At 40.0% G+C, this 5,736-nt stretch overlaps 1 long non-coding RNA gene across 1 annotated transcript; it reads right to left on the bottom strand.

The window, feature by feature from the left end:
- Nucleotides 1-238: 238 nt before the first annotated feature.
- LOC138818191 (uncharacterized) lies at nucleotides 239-2,806 on the bottom strand. Its single transcript, XR_011369001.1, has 3 exons — nucleotides 2,676-2,806; nucleotides 1,355-1,535; nucleotides 239-434 (listed from the first exon to the last, which is right to left on the bottom strand). It is a non-coding gene; the product is annotated as an uncharacterized lncRNA (long non-coding RNA).
- Between the last annotated feature and the right edge of the window lie 2,930 nt (nucleotides 2,807-5,736).

The following is a 5,736-nucleotide window of genomic DNA, read 5'->3' as shown; positions in this document are numbered from 1 at the left end:
AGGTCATTTCATGCAAAGAAAACCTACATTTCAAACTGAGAAATTAACTGAATTTCTGAGATAAATGGCAAAGGAACGAAGCAATCATTTAACCGAGTTGCTTAAGAAAAGACTCATTGCTTAAGAATGATGAACTCAGGTTACAGATACTTTTAATGATAGCAGGCAAAATTCATTTCTTTTCCATTCTTTTCCATTCACATTTGGATCTGTATTTGTGTGTTACTCATAAATAACTACCGGCCTACCAGCGTGGGACACTTGTATTTCTATATCTTTGAAGATAAGAGAAACTTACCAGATGGATTAGGTTTCATAATCATTTATATGAGTCTTTGAACTGGAAAATATTCCTCATTCTCAAGCATTAACTATGCCGCTGGAAAGTAATTCTACGTTTTATTGAAGAGGAAGTGTAACATTTTCTTTCAAAACTGCAAGCCAACAGAAAAAAAAATGTAGATAAGTAAAGAAAATCTGGTTGGTTAACTACAATTCTAACATGCCCAGGATTATAAAATTTAAAAGCCACGATCGGCTTTGTATTTTATTCACTTGCAGCATAAAATCTTCTCCATCTTCCATTTCTTAGAAGTACTGGAACCCTGCAGTGTTGGAATGTTTTCATTCTGAATCATCTTTGGGCTCTGAGGTGAATGGATGGGAGATCTGTGGTCAGGTCAGGTAAAGCTGGCCTGACAGATCCTAACTGGTCCTGGGTCTGTACATTACATTTCTTGAAATTGATAACCATATAATAAATGACAACCCTTTGCCTCCAAACCCACCTACAAAATACAAATGCTGCTACTAGTCTGATATATATACGTATATATATATATATATATATATATATATATATAACAGTCTGTTATATATATATATGTATAAATATATAAAAAAGCAGAAGACATTTTATGATAGCACAGCATTTCCTCCTTTTTCTCTGTGGTATCATTTGAAGTCTGTTTTTTAGAACAGAAGTTGAACAAATGAATCCGTCTGTCCTCACTTTCAGTTGTCAGCAGTGTTTCAGTGTGAGATGAAATAAATTGCCCAGCCCTTTCATCTTCTATAATCAGCTCTGCACAGCTGAGTACACCCACAGCCCCGCACTGTTTCTGCCAGCTCTCTCTGTGTGGAATGGAAGTCTTTGTTAGTGCCATATTTCCATCTCTACCCTGGAGTGGGCTTATTTTGAGTCCCTCCTTCCTTTCTTTCCCTCTTGTCTCTTCCACTTCTTTATATCCAATGTGAAAGTTTGTAGTCAGTAGGATAATTAAAAAAAAAAACATATACATATTTGACCCCAGAACATGCTTTTGTTCAATCTCAGTATTTTCTGTGTGTTTACCTGCATGGGGCTTGAACTCAGGGCCTGGGTACTGTCTCTTAGCTTTTCGTGCTCCAGGCTAATGCTTGACCACTTCAGCTGCATCTCCATTTTCAATTTTTGCTGGTTAGCTGGAGAGAAGAATCTCTAGGATTTGATTGCTTAGGCTGACTTCAAGTCTCGATCCTCAGATCTCAGCCTCCTGAATAATAAGGATTACAGGTATAAGGTACTTGTGCTCATCTACTTTCCCACACTTCAATAATTTAAAGTACAATAGAAAATTTGTCAAAGCCAACATTGATATGTAACCATTCATTACATCTACAGTTATAGTATAGTTGTGTGTGCAATCTTATTACTTTCCTTATATACATATCTATAAGATTTACAAGATCAAGACGTTCTTTTTTGTCACTCATAGAGTTGAACGTGGGGCCTTGGCACTGTCCCTGAGCTTCTTTTGCTCCAGGCTAGCCCTCTACCACTTTGAGCCACAGTACCACTTCCAGTTTTCTCATAGTTAATTAGAAATAAGCATCTCACGGACTTTCCTGTCCGGCTTGGCATCAAACCACAATCCTCACATCTCAGCCTCCTGAGTAGCTATGGTTACAGGTGTGAGCCATCAGCACCTGGCTAAGATCAAAACTTCCTACTCTTTCCTCTGTGTGTGGGGGTGGAGGGGTGCCATTATTGGTCTTGAACTCAGCATCTCCTGTTCCCGTTTATCTATTTTACTTAAAGCTGGTGCTCTACCACTCTACCACTTGGGACATACTTCCATTTCTGGCCTTTGGCAATTAATTTGATCTCATGAAATTGTCTACCTGGGCTGCCTTTACCACAATTCTCAGATCTCATCCTGCTGAGTAGCTAGGATTATAGGCATGAACATCCACTCAAAATTTTCTACTCTTTTTATTTTATTTTTTGTCACTTTTGGGGCTTGAGTCAAGACCTGGGCGCTGTCCCTGAGCCTCTTTGTGCTCAAGGCGAGCACTTTCCCACTTGAGCCATAACACCACTTCCAGGTTTTGAGCAGTTAATTGGAGATAAGAATCTCAGGGTGACTTTTCTGCCTGGGCTGGCTTCGAACCATGATCCTCAGATCTCAGCCTCCTGAGTGGCTAGGATAAAATTTTCTACTGTTAAGCCACATCTTCACCGTGCTTCATTTGCAAAAGTAGAGAAGCAACATGTTGATATTTAAGGCACCAAAAGCAGGGCAGAGACAGTACAGTGCTGATTTAATCTCCCTCATACCAGACTCTGTGTCAAATTATTAGAGAACAAAAACCCAGCATGGCTGTTTGGTTCAGGGTTAGGAAAAGATACTTGCTATAACTGTAGATGTTTGTTGCTCTTCCTGTTTGCTGTTCTCTTTTCTCTGCATGCCTTTGGTGGGCGACCGTGGTCCTTCCTGTTCTCTCTTCCTCCTCCTCCTCTCCCCACCCACCATCCTCATCACCATGCTGGCCGAATGCTGCTGGTGCATACAGAGTGTGCACAGTGGCAGACACTGTTCTTGGGGCCTTCTGTGTGCTAACTCAGTTATTCCACAGAACAGAATTATGACATCAGTCTGACTGTTGCTTTCATCCTCCAGATGCGGCTATGGAGGCTGCATTTGGCTTCTATTTCGTGGAGATGAGTGGAAATTCCATTCATGGAAGGTCTCACAGGTAGCAAGTGGCAGAGCTGAGATCCAAACCTGTCGGTATTTGCTTTATGAGAATGCTTCTACCAAGACAGACAGATGACTGGCTTCCCAGCTCCCTCTACCCAGATTGGTTCAAGGCTGGTCAGGTGGCCCAAGTGGAAGCAGTGGATACAGCCAGAGGCCTTTCTTCTTGTCTTTCTGTAGGGGCTGCACACCTGCTAAGCTAGGACTCTTGGGCTGTCAGGGGACATGTGCATCATACACAGAGATGGAACACTGAAATTTATTGAGTTCTGGACCATCTGCCACCAAATCCAATTTAGTCCACAGAAGCCAGTAAGTTTCCCGGGTTTGCTCAAGTTAGCTATGTATGGATTTCTATCACTGAGAGAGGAGAGGTCAGTGTTAGAGGGATAGGCAAAATTTCAAAAATGTCTAGGGTAATGCTAGATGGCCCTTTGATCTGGCCTTGCTGGAATGCACCTCACCCCCTTGCCATTTTCCAGAGCGTCCATCCCTGCACAAATGGCAGTGTGCATCAGCCAAGACACTGGCTTCTTAAAAAAGAAGAAAGAAAGAAAGTAGCCTTCCTGAGGTGAGAGGATATGTTGGCCCAGAAATGTGTATTGATCTTTTCAATTTGAACTTACAAATTCAAATTTTATCTCCAACAGGAAAAAGCTAGAAATGAATTAGTGTTTTTCTAGCCACTTTCTGGGGAGAGTCATCAACAACACTTGAAAACCAATTATAACCAGAACAGACTGAAAAAGCAATTTTCCTGGATGCCTTTCTCTACATGCTGTTGGACACCAGTGTATAAGAAGTTATTTCTCCCTAAGCTTTTATTCAAATTAGGACTTCTCTCAAGACCAAACCCTCCCAGTTTAAATAGTAAGACACCAACACTATGCAAATGACACATGTTGGAAATATAAAATAAACATCCATCTCTCATGGATTTTCTTAGTAGTAGACCAGGAGAGCTCCTGGTATTCTGGGGGATGGCCCTGTGGACAGTGTTCATGGGATGGTTGAAGACTTGGTTTGTTTCATGGTAAAGAGACTCATCCTGAAAGTCTAGCCCAGTGTTTTCAGACCAAAATTAATTAGCTAGCAGTTGCCAGTCACAGCTACTTCAGAATGTTAAGACTGCATGTATTATTTTGCTTAATTGTCTTTTGCCCTATGAGATGGAGCCTAGCATCATCATCATGTTACAAATAAGGAAAACCAGTCTGAGCATGGAAAGGTTACTTTAGCTGTCACTCGGATGTACAGTGGGTGAAGGAAGGATATGGTCAGGGGTCCCTTCCCAAGGTAACACTATTTGCCATTGTGCTGAGCTTGCTTATCTTGCAGTAGGTGCCTAATACCTACTATTTGGCATGATTTGAAATTACCGGGTGTATGTGTGGCTAAGCACCATAATAGATCTTTGAATTAGACCAAAGTAAACGGCAGGCATGCCTGACACATGCCTGCAATCCTAGCTACTCAGGAGGCTGAGATCGGAGGTTCATGGTTTGAAGCTAGCCGGGGCAATAAAGACCATGAGACTCTTATCTTCAACTAATCACAGAAAAAGCTGGAAGTGGAGCTGTGGCTCAAGTGGTAGAGTACTAGCCTTGAGCAAAACAAAGCTCAAGGACATTGCTCAGCCCCAGAGTTCAAGCCCTAGGACCAGCAAAGAAAAAAAAGGAAATGGCAACTCCAGAGAAGGCCCAGTCCAAACTTTCCCTTCTCTAGAGGCTTGCATAACCTGACGATCATTGTAGTCTGCAGAATTGTTTTGCTGTTATCAGCATTGATAATAAAATATTTATTAGGAAAATTAATGCTGTAAATTGTTTAAAATTGAGCTATGAGTCACTCTAAGTATCAGCAGAGACCATATACTATTCTGCAGCTCAAGAACATTTTAATGACTGATAAAGTTGTTCCCTGCATCAAAGCCGTTTAAAATCTGATACAGATCAAGATTAATTGTAAACATAAAGTTCTTTGTTAAATGGCAAAAAGCAAAGGGAGGAGGGGTAGTTTGGGAATGCTGAAAGGGACAACATTGATCAAGATGCACTGTATTGCCTTGTTCAAATGGCAATTTCTTTGCACAACTACCTAAAGATAATAAAAACATTGCAAAAATAAAAATAATGTTGAATTTACAGCTCTAAACATAGGTTAATCATCTCTAAACTACCAAATACTTGCTGTTAATCTCTAAACTGTCTAGCTGATCTTCACATTTGAGAAAAATAATAAACCTGACTTCTTTCGGGATACAAGCTATACAGGGCAGGATTACTTTATACACTTATGTATACAATTAGCCCAGATTGCTGTACAATGCAAACCAACTAAACTGTCACCAGGGAGATAGATGGAGCTGTAACTGAATCTACATAGTTAACTTTGGAGGGAATGATCAAAAGATGACATCAGTGTACAGTTGATTACAATAAGGATATGAATCAATAATTGCCCTAAATAGTTGTATTTTCATTAAGTTTTAAAGTACTATTACTTATTTCTATTTTATTTAGTTGACTTATTATGTATTTAGGGATAGATTATAAGTATGCATTCCTACTGGTAATATGTAACAATAGGCCTTGAAATAAACTATAATCACCAGGAGATGAAGCATCAATTAAGACTATCTCAATTCAAGTTATTCCATCAAAAATTTCCTAGCTATGAACCTAAGTATACAAATTAGAAAAAAATGACAGCCATT

This window comes from Dipodomys merriami, unplaced genomic scaffold (assembly GCF_024711535.1).
Source record: "Dipodomys merriami isolate MVZ:Mamm:240054 unplaced genomic scaffold, mDipMer1.0.p SCAF_72, whole genome shotgun sequence".
NCBI classification, from domain to species: Eukaryota; Metazoa; Chordata; class Mammalia; order Rodentia; family Heteromyidae; genus Dipodomys; species Dipodomys merriami.
This window is presented reverse-complemented; position numbering and strand designations above follow the sequence as displayed.